Consider the following 15,439-nt stretch of genomic DNA (forward strand, 5'->3'; position numbering starts at 1 on the left):
TGAAGGCTTGTGATGAGACGTATCAAAAATGTAGTCGCAGCACAGTGACAGTCACGTGTTACGTCAGCATCCTCGCCGAATAAAGCGTTGGAGAAAGATCCAAAAAGGATAGAGGGCGATATTTATTTATTTATTTAACCTGGCAAGATTAGGGCTATCAGGCCCTCTCTTACATCTAACCAGGCATTCTACTTATTTTACATTCATATGTTTTAGTAGGCATGTTAAACTACATCTAGTACAAAAAGTGAAATAAACAATTAGAAAGGTACACCTGGAAAAATACATACATATAGACTTTATATTCGTAGATCATAAGCACTGTTATAATTAGACATTAATGAAGAGACAGATTTTAGATAGGAGTGCTGGCAGCAGGGAGTATGAGGGAGACGCATGGTGAAGGAGGAGAAGAGTAGAGAGACATGATGAAACATAATTAAGGAAATATAAAGGAAAAGAAGATTGCGTAGCTCATAGAGATAGATGAAGAGGAAGGCATCTCAGGAGCAAGATAGGAGACGCTAGCTTTGCTATTTGACAGATGAGAGGATTGGCCTTGTACATTAATTTTGTGGAGAACTTTATGAGGATGATAGTAGGAAATGCTTCAACTTCTTCTTAAAAGCAGCAGGAGATTGAATTTTGCGCAAGGTAAGGGGCAGTTTGTTCCAGAGGCGGACAGCGGCAACTGAGAAGATATTAGAACGCCTTGCAGTTTTTCACATGTTACTGTTCCCTGTCATAAAGACTCGGCAACTGGTAATATTTTCGCGTGACTAGCTTGTATGATGACATCGCTTTTTGGGCTGCTGATGTGGTTGGGAGGGGGGGGGGGCAGTATTGCGGTAAGAGTTTGTCACGCTGAATCATAATATGATGTTAGATAGTGGCGGTCACTGATGCTTACTGGCGTGAATTCTTCTCTGCCGATTAGAGAGACTGTTCGAACACTCCAAGCACCCTTAACAACTGTAATGTGCTTCGTGAAGGATACCAGTACATTACTCATTAGTATCGTGCTTATTAACAAGCAGTTCTCCGCATATGCGTTAAAGGTAGCCACAGCAGCACTTCCCTATCGTTTGCTCTGATACACGTATTGAAATACTGAGCTTTAAATGTACATTGTTTTCTTTTGTATCCTTTCATTCTGCACAAGTGTTAATTCTCTGTACAGCTGTTTTTGTTTTCCTTGCAGCGGATAAAATTGTGTAGAAGCCTCACAGTGTTTCTGTAATAATAATAATAATACATCAACAGCTTGCCTTACAACATAAACTTATAAAACAACACGTTCCCACATACAAGTATGCACCACAAAATGTACTGGAGAATGATGAATACAAATTATACTGGAACAGAACCATTATAACAGATAAAACAACACCACATAACAAACCTGACATCATACTCACCAATAAAAAGAAGAAATTAACACGTCTAATCGAAATATCCATACCCAATACAACAAATATACAAAAGAAAACAGGAGAAAAAATTGAAAAATACATCCAACTGGCTGAGGAAGTCAAGGACATGTGGCATCAGGATAAAGTTGACATTATACCAATTATACTATCAACAACAGGAGTCATACCACACAATATCCACCAGTACATCAATGCAATACAGCTACATCCAAACTTATATATACAACTACAGAAATCCGTAATTATTGATACATGTTCAATCACCCGAAAGTTCCTAAATGCAATATAACATATACCATACAGTTAAAAGAAAGTCACGCTTGATCAAGGTCCGCGTCACTTTCCATTTTTGACCAGACATAACGTCTGAGAAAAGAAAGAAATAATAATAATAGAATAGCTGATGCCATTATGTATAGTATCACGCAAATCCATAATGCAATATCCAAGCAGAAGCCGTACAGAAGGCTCTATTTGTAGAATAGATTGCTAGCTTTGGAAGGAAACAAAGCTTTTTTTGTTTTCAGCGAAGTGGAAAATTCATTAGTAGATAAATCTAATACGAGGCGTTACTACCAGTTATTATGTGTACGTGAAAATGAAATATTGGTTGAATTCTTGTCATATAATCAGCGTGATGTATCAGCTGTTTCCATGTCGTGAGGAAGACCTAGATGACTCTTCGTATACTGTGGTGATACGTTTTCAGTTGTTACGGAAATAAATGTGGATATGAAAGGAAGGGAAAGGGCCTGTCGTCGACACACGGCTTGCGAGCTTTAGTACTCTGGAACACCGTCCGACTGATAAATATCAAACTTGCGAAATAAATATGCTGAAGATACTGGTGAAGCATCATCACGCTAGTAAACTTCGGCTGCGGAGGTGGGAGTTACATGTTTACAGCGGAACGAATAAATGCGTTTCTAAATGTTCGGTATAATGCGGATGAGTGAGTGCGTCATGGAGTGTAACCGGGTCCACTACCAACGCAACCACGCGATTTTCGCCTACTAATGGCGTTTAACCTCTTCCATACTCTTATCCACATTACAGTCTCAGGTCTTTACTCACAGATATGCCCTACCTGTTCGGTGACCTAATGTCTTGGAGAACGCTAGTATTGCGATACATCGCTTTGTTGTAATAACCGTTGGTACCTTATTGTCACTGACAAGGGAACCTCCTCATCGCACCCCCCTCAGATTTAGTTATAAGTTGGCACAGTGGATAGGCCTTGAAAAACTGAACACAGATCTATCGAGAAAACAGGAAGAACTTGTGTGGAACTACGAAAAAAAAAAAAATACAAACTGAGTAGTCCATGTGCAAGATAGGCAACATCGAGGAAAGTGCGAGCTCAGGTACGCCGTGGTCCCGTGGTTAGCGTGAGCAGCTGTGGAACGAGAGGTCCTGGGTTCAAGTCTTCCCTTGGTTGAAGAGTTTAATTTTTTGTTTTCAGACAATTATTATCTGTCACCAGTGTCGTATAGAGTATATCAGACGTGTTTTCCTGTGGAGGAATCGGTTGACCTATGACCTTGCGATCAAATGTTTTCGGTTCCCATTGGAGAGGCACGTCCTTTCGTCTACTAATCGCACCGTTTTGCGGTGCGGTCGCAAAACACAGACACTAAACTTATTATAGTGAACAGAGACGTCAATGAACGAACGGACAGATCATAACTTTGGAAAATAAAGAAAATAAATTTTTCACTCGAGGCAAGATTTGAACCAAAGACCTCTCGTTCCGCAGCTGCCCACGCTGACCACGGGACCACCGAGCTCCTGAACTCACACTTTCCTTGATGTTGCATATGTCGCACATGGACTACTCACTTTGTATATTTTGCTTATTTTTTTCATAGCTCCACGCAACTTCTTCCTGTTTTCTCGATTGATCTGTGTTCAGTTTTTCAAGGCCTATTCACTGTGCCAACTTATAAGTAAATCTGAGGGGGGTGCGATGGGGAAGTTTCCTTGTGATTAGGCTCCATTTACAGTAAGTCAACTCGGCGAATTGTCCCCCATGTGGTGGGAGTGTAAGAGTGTGTGTATAGCTTAACGCACTAGCTTGCGAGACTGGAATTGTAGCCAGACCTGTAACGAATCCGTGCCCCGGTGTGTTGTGGCGATCAAGGTGGGTGTGGTATTTAGGCGGTTTTCCATACTCATTTAGGCAATAGTTCGGCCAGACCCAATCTCTGCTTGAGAAAAAATAACCAAATATATGTTAACATACGTAACCAAGTTAACACTGTTCGCAGCTACAGGAAGGGATACGTTAGCAGAGAATGAAATCCAATGTAAGCCTTTTGGAGAAACAAGGAAAATTGAAGTTCTAGGAGCTGCTCTGTCGGAAAGTGTCATTCGGCATTTTAGGGAATACTATAAAATTCTGGCTGCTAGCGAACCTGCTGTATATCGTGAGTGAGCGTACCTGTTGAGACGTCGTCGGCGCAGATCCGGCTACGTGGGCAGGTGGCGGCTTCCCACGTGTGCGCCCACGTGCGCCGCCCATGCGGCAATCTGTGCGACCACGCGCGGCCCGTTGCCACATCGGCCACCTCAGCGCGGCTGCCCGCTGTTACAGTGTCTACGTAATTGGTCATCGGGGCCAGCCTCCTCATTCATATGGAACTCTGCAGGTAGGCAGGTGACCTTATCGCCCACACGCAGCCGCGCCAGTATCGGACAGTCGTGCTAGAGATAGATTTCACCCCTCCATCTTTGTGCAGTACGTGGCCTGCCAATTATAAGAACAGTCCAAGTAATCTCACAGAGAAGTGTGTGTGTGTGGGGGGGGGGGGGGTAGACATCTACAAGGTGTTGGCGTTCATTTACATGTCCCAGCGTCCCGTCCCCCCCCCCCCCCCCCCCCGCACCCCGACACTATCACTTTGACATACAACAAGTGGCATAATCGCCCCTTTCTCACAGGCAGTAGCGCCGAGGGCAGTTACTATCTGGGTCTTTGTGCTTCGATGCCATACCTCGCGCAAGCTGTGTGGATTTCCAATTCAGTTCCTTCACAGCGCATCCTAAAATCATTAATTTGTGCATTACTTTGAAAACGTATCCTGCAGACTGTTCATGAAGAGACAGAGCTTTTCTAATACAGTGCTCGTTGCTAAATAGTCCTCCCATGACCAACAACATGGAGACTATCTTTTAATTCTGTAGTGGAGACTACACTTTCGCGCAAATTTCCGACACTGTCTTCGTATCTGCCACGCAGTGCTGTACCTACTGAGTCAATGAGCACAATTCACTGACAGACTACCGTAGATCCTAGGAGATGACTACTGGAACAGAATTGTCAAATTACATACAACGAGGTTTAGAATTTAAATAGTGGCAACTATTTATTCACAACCAATACAAAAGTTACATGTACGCACCTGTTACCGTCCTTCAAAGTAGTCACCAGCGTTGTGTAGAACCCGTTGCCAGCGATGTGGAAGGCGTAGTATACCGTTAGCAGAGCCTGTTTTGTTGATGGTGCGAATGGAGCGGTCTAAAGTTACGGTGACCACTGTGATGGTGTTATCCTAACGCATTACTGTTAGTTTTTGAAGCATCGCCTGCGACCAGCTTTGCGAAAGGAGCGGCGTCACCTTCTGTGCACCCCACCCATCATTTTGTACGACAGTCCGCGGGCGCATACATCGCAAGCTGTGGCTGCTCTGTTCGGTCGATGGGACTGGGAAGCACTGTACCATCCACCATACTCTCAGGACTTAAGTCCTCGTGACTTTGATTTGATTCCGAAGATGAAGGAACCACTGCGTGGCATTCGCTCCAGAATTGTTCCAGAGATTCGACAGGCAGTAGACCGCTCCATTCGCACCATCAACAGAACAGGCTCTGATAATGGTATACTACGCCTTCCACATCGCTGGCAAAGGGTTCTACACAACGCTGGTGACTACTTTGAAGACACGGAAAACGGGTGCACGCATGTAACTCTTTCGATCGGTTGTGAATAAATAGTTGCCCATATTTAAGCTCCAACCCTCGTATAAAGGAGCTTTTACGAAAATATCTGATTCCCTTGTCAGAACATTGAATTTAACGTTAGGTACTGTTAGAGAAGCCTGTATCCCCTGCCGGCCGGTGTGGCTGAGCGGTTCTAGGCGCTTCAGTCTGGAACCGCGCGACTACTACGGTCGCAGGTTCGAATCCTGCCTCGGTGCATGGGTGTGTGATGTCTTTAGGTTAGTTACGTTTAAGTAGTTCTAAGTTCTAGGGGACTGATGACCTCAGATGTTAAATCCCATAGTGCTCAGAGCCATTTGAACCTGTATCCCCTCGCGTGTTTTATAAATGATACCGTTTTCTACCTTGAACGTTTTCTACCTCGACGACGCACGATTTCGGCGTGTTGTGCCATGCTCAAGTGACAGCTCAATATGAAGTGCGTCATTTGAAGCGTGACGTGACATTTCTATGAAATGATTTGGCCCATTCCTAGGTTTTCGTGACGACGAAAGATATTCGTGTCGTTCCATAGTTTGTGTCAGGACTTCCCATTGTTGGAAATACTGTTACGATATTTGCATGTGGAAGAATGTCTGGAACCCATCACATCTGCAAAGCGGGGCGGCCCACCTGCTGTGTGCAACTGTTTGTTTCTTGGCGTCATGGTTTGAAGTTCTTCAGAAGGCAAGGACAGAAACAGGAAGCCGTGAGTACATTGAACGCCGTGAAAAATGAACGTCGAACGGGCATGCGTAGAGAGCACTTCTTGTCTCGATCGTATCCTAGCTACGTCAGTTTTAAAAAGATCCATCAGCCCACATTGGAAACGAGATTGTACGTTTAGACGCGATGTCCTGTAAAAGAAAGCTTTAATACAGAAGGTTTAAAGTTCAGTCGTTTACGTCATTCAAGAGGCTTTCTTTCAGCACCCATCCACACACAAGGAGACAAAGTCTCGTGAAGACTGCTGCAACACGATTAGGTTCAACTGATTAGCAGGATCACCTCAGCAAACATCAAGAACAGCGACTTACAGAAATTTTACTATGTAGATCTACTGACATCGAACATAGGTGGGTAACAGCAGACAGGAAATACAACATTGATACCCTACTGCTTCACAGCTCATAATCACTCCTTTTACGAAGGCACTGCCCTCGTATCAATCATATGTACGTATTCCATGTGCAAATAGGAAGGAGTCTTCGTCATTTATATAAATTTATGTAGGAGATACGTAAACATGGTTGACACGGAGACAGTGTCTTCTTAAAAGGAAAGATTAGGCATTGACGCTCTTCCTAGTCAGCTAGGCCGAAATCGCGATTGTGAATAAATCCATTTTATAACAGGACGAATATTTCCAAAATACTGCGGGACCGTGGACGCAAATAAACAGGTAATAATTTTTCTTGTTTGTTACCACTGTCTAGAACTTCCAAGTGTTTTTTTTTTTTTTTTAACATTCGCGGAATATTCCGTTGGCACTGGAAGGAACGTAGACATGCCAAAAAAACTCAAATGCAAAATATTAACCATCCACAGCATTTATTTTATATTTGACTGTGAACCGGCTTTCGGCTTTCTAGGCCGACATCAGACAACTTGAGACTGAATGTACAGTCCACACAACAACAGAGACAGCTTTTATTTGTATAAAGATTATTTCGAAAAATACTTGACCAATTACCACCAATTAAATTGCGATGCTTCAGTTTCATATGAGTGCGAAAAAGAAATAATCCTTGTTGAGACAGAAGCACTCTCAGGTATTGTGTGGTCTGCCTTTTCAGTCTTCAGTTGTCTAACAGCGCCTAGATATTCGAAAGCCGCTTCCCATTCAAATAAAAGATGTACAGATATATTGTGTAACATCAATATGTGTATTTAAGGTTTTAATGTTTCCCTTCGAAATCGCCCGTATCTCTTCATTTATAATATTCCTGTCTCAACGATTAGTTGTGTGCAGATTGAGAGAACCACGTCTACATGCCGCAGGATTGTTTCACCTCCAGTTACAGAAAAAAAAGGCCACGTATGAGTAGGACTCGCGCACTAAGGATCCCGTACAAACTTAATTGTACAGAGCTATTACAAATGATTGAAGCGATTTCATAAATTCACTGTAGCTCCATTCATTGACATGGTCACGACACACTACAGATACGTAGAAAAACTCAGTTTTGTTCGGCTGAAGCCGCACTTCAGGTTTCTGCCGCCAGAGCGCTCGAGAGCGCAGTGCGACAAAATGGCGACAGGAACCGAGAAAGCGTATGTCGTGCTTGAAATGCACTCACATCAGTCAGTCATAACAGTGCAACGACACTTCAGGGCGAAGTTCAACAAAGATCCACCAACTGCTAACTCCATTCGGCGATGGTATGCGCAGTTTAAAGCTTCTGGATGCCTCTGTAAGGGGAAATCAACGGGTCGGCCTGCAGTGAGCGAAGAAACGGTTGAACACGTGTATCTGGACATGCTGGAAAATTGGCTCATGCCACAACTGGAGACCGACAGCGCCGACTTCATCTTTCAACACGGTGGTGCTCCACCGCACTTCCATCATGATGTTCCTAATTTCTTAAACAGGAGATTGGGAAACCGATGGATCGATCGTGGTGGAGATCATGATCAGCAATTCATGTCATGGTCTCCATGCTCTCCCGACTTAACCCCATGCGATTTCTTTCTGTGGGGTTATGTGAAAGATTCAGTGTTTAAACCTCCTCTACCAAGAAACGTGCCAGAACTGCGAGCTCGCATCAACGATGCTTTCGAACTCATTGATGGGGACATGCTGCGCAGAGTGTGGGAGGAACTTGATTATCGGCTTGATGTCTGCCGAATCACTAAAGGGGCACATATCGAACATTTGTGAATGCCTAAAAAAACTTTTTGAGTTTTTGTATGTGTGTGCAAAGCATTGTGAAAATATCTCAAATAATAAAGTTATTGTAGAGCTGTGAAATCGCTTCAATCATTTGTAATAACCCTGTATATATGGACAGTTCATACATTCCGCAAATCGAGGATCTCGACAATTTTTTTGCCTGTCATCGACATTGATACTTACAAGAAATCGGTCACAGGGATTTCAAGACTTTCAAGAATGTTTTAATTCCACGTTTTAAGTCTGATAACAAATCAATTTTTTTTTCATAGGGTATTTCTGATTGTTTTCCTTTACTTGTACTGTGAAACCTTTCTTCTTGCTCGTGGTTCTAGGCGCGCAGTCCGGAACCGCGCGACTGCTACGGTCGCAGATTCGAATCCTGCCTCGGGCATGGATGTGTGTGATGTCCTTAGGTTAGATAGGTTTAAGTAGTTCTAAGTTATAGGTGACTGATGACCACAGCTGTTAAGTCCCATAGTGCTCAGAGCCATTTGAACCATTTTTGAACCTTTCTTCTTGTGAAGTTTTCAGGATTCTTTGTCAAGGGGTAGTAGCGTCTACGTTTTAATGAGTGAGTTTGTGAGTTCCAAATATGTGACATAAATGGTCGTATCTTTTGATTGGACAGACTTTGGAGGAAATGTTATTATACCCTACCATGTGACGTAAATTTCAACTTGATACGTGTACCCGTTCCTGAGAAAAAGGGTTTCGAACAGTCGGACGGACGGGACCGACAGACCGAAAGACAGATTGATGGCATAGTGATCATACATCTTTTCTGAATGGTTAGTTTTACCCTTATGGTGATCTTCCTTGCTGTCAGCGTAGGTCGTATTTGTGTATGATGGGTTGGGAAAAGGGAGGGGGGGGGGTGCGTCCCGACGAAAGTTAGTGCACAGGACAGCCTCCTCCTCGTACTGACGTCACTGTTATGTCCCTTCTACCGTATTTCAAGAAATCAAGAGACTAATAGCGTCTTTGTTAAGTCCCGATAAATTATACTCATTCATTCATTCACTGGCAGATTCAAAGTCTCTGGATTTTCTTGAATCTACTCAAGTTCCGTTCGAGAGAAACCGCTGAAACTACAAATTATCAACGAGAGCAGACGTTGTCTGGAGGGGGAAGAGCGACTGTTGAATTTAAGTCGCATTTTATATATTTTATTCGTCGCCTTCGCTGAGTTTATCAAGACCATATTGAGTTCGACTTGCGGTTGTCTACCTTTTTTAGTCATGTTTGCGTGGCCCAGTTGGTGGAAAACTGCCCGTGGAAAGCAGGTTTTGGCACGCAGTTTTGTCACACATAAGCAGAACTAGAAAACTTCGCATGTAAAATGTAAATTTGTTTCCATGTGAAATTTAAATTTGTTTCGTTGTCAGTTCCACCTCTGTGATTTGTGGAAGCGTGTGACAAGACATGTCACGCCAACAGATGGTTCGGTTACAGGTGGTATTTCTAGCGAAAGAAATATAAATGAATGTTCGAGAAATTGGGAACCGATTACTTTTCTTTGTTTGTTTTTGCGCATAATTAGAAACATACTTAATTAATAGTTAGACCATTGGTATTTTGTAACCTTTCAGAATATAAATTGCGTTTTATAAGTAATAAAATTTGTTTGATCACATAACTTCTACGCTTTTGTGTAACCAAAGCAATTATTTTTAATGCGAGTACAGTTTACATGCACAAACGTAAATATACACAATTACTGTTATTCTGTACTCGATTGAACGATCATCATGATGATGAAAGACAAGAGTTTCCTGTTACTGATAAATGCGAAAGGTGTTGATGAATAAACATATATATGTTTTATATAATTTCGACGAAATATTGATGCGATCTTTCATAAATTTTTTGTCCCGCACGTCTTTTTTATTTTACCTTTTTGTCCAGGAAATTGGCTTTTCTACCGCTGTATGATAAATCTGTATCTTTTAATTTTACAGCATCCCTCTGTTTCACATTACAAATCATCGATTTTCGAATAAAACCTGAATTACACATTGACAGTTTCAATTTTGCTGTAACTGCCGTTTACTTCTAAGTCACGGACAGGAGGATAACGTAGATTACCCGGACCTTTATATATATCCTCAGTCAATTTCTAGACGGTTCACTGTTTCCCGTTGTTGGGGGGGGGGGGGGGCGAATCTAGTAAGATACTGATCGCATACTTAAAGAAAGTGATCATGACGACGTAACGCCCGATAGGTATGAAACACAGACAACGTGCGGGTACGACCTTAAGTGACCAAAGCTGACGGGAAAACTACCATAGTCTACTACGCGTGCTTGTGACAGTCTACGGTAGCCGACGGTGGCTGCAAGACTCAAGGCAGCAGGCGTGCCCTGCCAGAGGCAGAGCGCGCCACGCGTGAGACGGGATGGGCCGTGCCCGCGGCTCGGCCGGCAGCGGCGTTATCCGGTGAGTAAGCTTCCATGTCTGCCGCTTCCTACACGATTGTTCTGCGCCAGACTTCCTGTCGCGGCGAGCACGCCCTTCTTCCTGCGTCACTCCGGGCAGACGCCCCAGTCCGCTAATAGCTGCTCCCCGCTCCCCCGCGCGAGTCTTCGCAACCGCCCGTAGTGCCAGCCCAGGAAGCTCCCTCTCCACCGTCGTGACTCTCATCACATACAACAGACTGACACATTCATTATCACGGCATCGTTAAACTGACGTGTAACTGGCGGACTGAGGATCTTACCGACGTAGGCGATTGAAAATATCCGTACCCGAGACGTAATGATGGTGTGATATGTAGCCTTATAAATGCGCAAACAGAGAGAACGGAACACTGACAGTATTTATTTTACTTCGGTATTACTTCTACTGACAGCCTTGGGAGAGCCAGCCGTAACAAAGCTCTACCATCTAGTCAGCAAGATGTATGAGACAGGCGAAATGCCCTCGGATTTTGTCCGCCGCTCGTGGTCTCGCGGTAGCGTTCTCGCTTCCCGAGCACGGGGTCCCGGGTCCGATTCCCGGCGGGGTCAGGGATTTTCACCTGCCTCGAGATGACTGGGTGTTTGTGTTGTCCTCATCATTTCATCATCATCCAGGAAAGTGGCGAACTTGGACTGAGCAAAGATTGGGTAATTGTACGGGCGCTGATAACCACGCAGTTGAGCGCCCCACAAACCAAACATCATCATCACCCTCAGATTTCAAGAAGAATATAATAATTCGAATCCCAAAGAAAGCAGGTGTTGACAGATGTGAAAATTACCGATCAGCTTAATAAGCCACAGCTGCAAAATACTAACACGAATTCTTTACAGACGAATGGAAAAACTGGTAGAAGCCGGTCTCTGGGAAGATCAGTTTGGATTCCGTAGAAATGATGGAACACGTGAGGCAATACTGACCCTACGACTTATCTTAGAAAACAGATTAAGGAAAGGTGTACCTACGTTTCTAGCATTTGTAGACTTAGCGAAAGCTTTTGACAGTGTTGACTGGAATACACTTTCAAATTCTGAAGGTGGCTGGGTAAAATACAGGGAGCGAAAGGCTATTTACAATTTGTACAGAAACCAGATGGCAGTTATAAGAGTCGAGGGGCATTAAAGGGAAACAGTGGTTGCGAAGGGAGTGAGACAGGGTTATAGCCTCTCCCCAATGTTATTCAATCTGTATATTGAGCAAGCAGTAAAGGAAACAAACGAAATTTCGGACTGGGAATTAAAATCCATCGAGAAGAAATAAAAACTTTGAGGTTCGCCGATGACATTGTAATTCTGTCAGAGACAGCAAAGGACCTGGAATAGCAGTTGAACGGAATGGACAGTGTCTTGAAAGGAGGATATAAGATGAACATCAACAAAAGCAAAACGAGGATAATGGAATGTAGTCGAATTGTATCGGGTGATGCTAAGGGTATTAGATTAGGAGATGATAGGCTTAAAGTAGTAAAGGAGTTTTGCTATTTGGGGAGCAAAATAACTGATGATGGTCGAAGTAGAGAGGATATAAAATGCAGACTGGCAATGGCGAGGAAAGCGTTTCTGAAGAAGAGAAATTCGTTAACATCGAGTATAGATTTAAGTGTCAGGAAGTCGTTTCTGAAAGTATTTGTATGGAGTGTAGTCGTGTATGGAAGTGAAACGTGGACGATAAATAGTTTAGACAAAAAAGAGAATAGAAGCTTTTGAAATGTGGTGCTACAGAAGAATGCTGAAGATTAGATGGGTAGATCACATAACTAATGAGGAGGTATTGAATAGAATTGAGGAGAAGAGAAATTTTTGCCAAAACTTTACTAGAAGAGCGGATCGGTTGGTAGGACATATACTGAGGCATCAAGGGATCACCAATTTAGTATTGGAGGGCAGCGTGGAGGGTAAAAATCGAAGAGGGAGACCAAGAGATGGATAAACAGATTCAGAAGGATGTAGGTTGCAGTAGGTACTGAGAGATGAAGCTTGCACAGGGTAGAGTAGCATGGAGAGCTGCATCAAACCAGTCTCTGGACTGAAGATCACAATAACAACACATTATACTTTGAATTGTATGTGGTGACAGCTTCATCTGTAGCGTAACTGGAGGACTAGGTTAGGTAGAAAGATGATAGTTCGTGATTTGGCGAAGCCAATCAATGTGATGTGTTGAGAATAACTATAATTCTTGATACGGTGCGTGTTTTACAGATATTGGATTTCGATGAACGGTTTATGTCTGCCATTTTGGTGTCATCGGTCAAAGCAACCGTGTGATGCCGACAGGTTTTAACATTTCTGAACCAAGTGTGGCAGTCACCGCACTTGGTTCTCCAACTACTGTCGGGGTACAGGTTTGAAACATACGCCCGTGGAGTGTGTTTCACTCTCACCGCCGTAATCTTCTCACGATAACAAGGGACAGTATAAATGCACTCGTCAGGTGCTATACTGAACAGTTACGATTTTAACATGTTTGTCGTGAAAGAGACGTCCGATAGTCCACATGTCAAGGAAACCTTTCGAATGATGCGGCTGATATGCCGCTACAGGATGTTGGGAAATTCCCGTTACAAACTTCCGGGACTTGGAGTGGAGAGTGAGTAGATAATACTTTGAATTGGAACCCTTGTCCTAAAACCTACCTTTTCTATGCTTCACCCATTGAAAAAAGCATTGGTAATGCGCCCACTTTTACAAGTAATTGATTAGGTGTGACCAAGTAAATCACTTGTTTTACAGTTCCACTCATGAACAGCCAAAGAAATTGCTCCTGTACTTGTTGACGAGTCCTTTTCAGTGTGATGCAGTACGGCTTCTTCTAATTTGGTGTGCGACGTCTCCTTGGAGCATCACAGTCACGCCTGCTGACGGCGAAGGTACCCTTTCTGGAAGCCTTTACTAATTATGGCGAAAAGGGTCTGCTGTGGAGCGCGATCTTGGTAAAGCCACTCTTCCATTACCGAGAGCTTCGCCATTCAGAATGGTCATGTCAGCATATTCTGCGAACGTGCACATTGCTCTAACACCCATACACGCGAGTGAGGCTGGAACCATGTCAGAGAGACAGGACAGACGTCAAATGAGATCAGCCCACTCGACGTAACCAACCCGCACCGTGCCTACCCATGAGTACCCTGTTCCATACCTACCTATCAAACATACAATCTCACAGCCAACAGTGGTGTAAGACGTAATTTCAAGAAATATAACAGACCTCGGTGTTCAATTGCGTTAGTGAGAATGTCTGAAGCTAAATGGTTCAAATGGCTCTTAGCACTATGGGTCTTAACATCTTAGGTCATCAGTCCCCTAGAACTTAGAACTACTTAAACCTAACTAAGGACATCACACACATCCATGCCTAGGCAGGATTCGAACCTGCGACCGTAGTAGTCTCGCGGTTCCGCACTGAAGCGCCTAGAACCGCTCGGCCACCGTGGCCGGCGATGTCCGAAACAGTGCTTGTGATACCGGATTGTTGTTGTTGTTGTTGTTATGGTCTTCAGTCCTGAGACTGGTTTGATGCAGCTCTCCATGCTACTCTATCCTGCGCAAGCTTCTTCATTTCCCAGTACCTACTGCAGCCTACATCCTTCTGAATCTGCTTAGTGTATTCATCTCTTGGTCTCCCTCTACGATTTTTACCCTCCGCGCTGTCCTCCAATACTAAATTGGTGATCCCTTGATGTCTCATAACATGTCCTACCATCCGATCCCTTCTTCTAGTCAAGTTGTGCCACAGATTTCTCTTCTCCCCAATTCTATTCAATACCGCCTCATTAGTTATGTGCTCTACCCATCTAATCGTCAGCATTCTTCTGTAGCACCACATTTCGAAAGCTTCTATTCTCTTCTTGTCTAAACTATTTATTGTCCACGTTTCACTTCCATACATGGCTACACTCCATACAAATACTTTCAGAAACGACTTCCTGACATTCAAATCTATACTCGATTTTAACAAATTTTTCTTCTTCAGAAACGCTTTCCTTCCCATTGCCAGTCTACATTTTATATCCTCTCTACTTCGACCATCATTTATTTTGCTCCCCAAATAGCAAAACTCCTTTACTACTTTAAGTGTCTCATTTCCTAATCTAATTCCCGCAGCATCTCCCGACTTCATTCGACTACATTCCATTATCCTCGTTTTGCGTTTGTTGATGTTCATCTTATACCCTCCTTTCAAGACACTGTCTATTCCATTCAACTGCTCTTGCAAGTCCTTTGCTGTCTCTGACAGAATTACAATGTCATCTGCGAACCTCAAAGTTTTTTATTTCTTCTCCATGCATTTTAATACCTTTGTTTCCTTTACTGCTTGCTCAATATACAGATTGAACAACATCGGGGATAGGATACAACCCTGTCTCACTCCCTTCCCAACCACTGCTTCCCTTTCATACCCATCGACTCTTATAACTGCCATCTGGTTTCTGTACAAATTGTAAATAGCATTTCGCTCCCTGTATTTTACCCCTGCCTCCTTCAGAATTTGAAAGAGAGTATTCCAATCGACATTGTCAAAAGCTTTGTCCAAGTCTACAAATGCCAGAAACGTAGGTTTGCCTTTCCTTGATCTTTCTTCTAAGATAAGTCGTAGGGTCAGTATTGCTTCACGTGTTCCAGTATTTCTACGGAATCGAAACTGATCTTCCCCGAGGTCGGTTTCTATCAGTTT

General features: G+C 43.4%; 1 protein-coding gene across 9 annotated transcripts in view; it reads left to right on the top strand.

Annotated features, from left to right (window-relative positions):
* LOC126186151 (protein held out wings) overlaps positions 1-15,439 on the top strand; it is a 419,545-nt gene that overhangs the window by 46,636 nt on the left and 357,470 nt on the right. The window lies entirely within an intron of this gene.

The sequence above is a fragment of the Schistocerca cancellata genome, chromosome 1 (assembly GCF_023864275.1).
Source record: "Schistocerca cancellata isolate TAMUIC-IGC-003103 chromosome 1, iqSchCanc2.1, whole genome shotgun sequence".
NCBI classification, from domain to species: domain Eukaryota; kingdom Metazoa; phylum Arthropoda; class Insecta; order Orthoptera; family Acrididae; genus Schistocerca; species Schistocerca cancellata.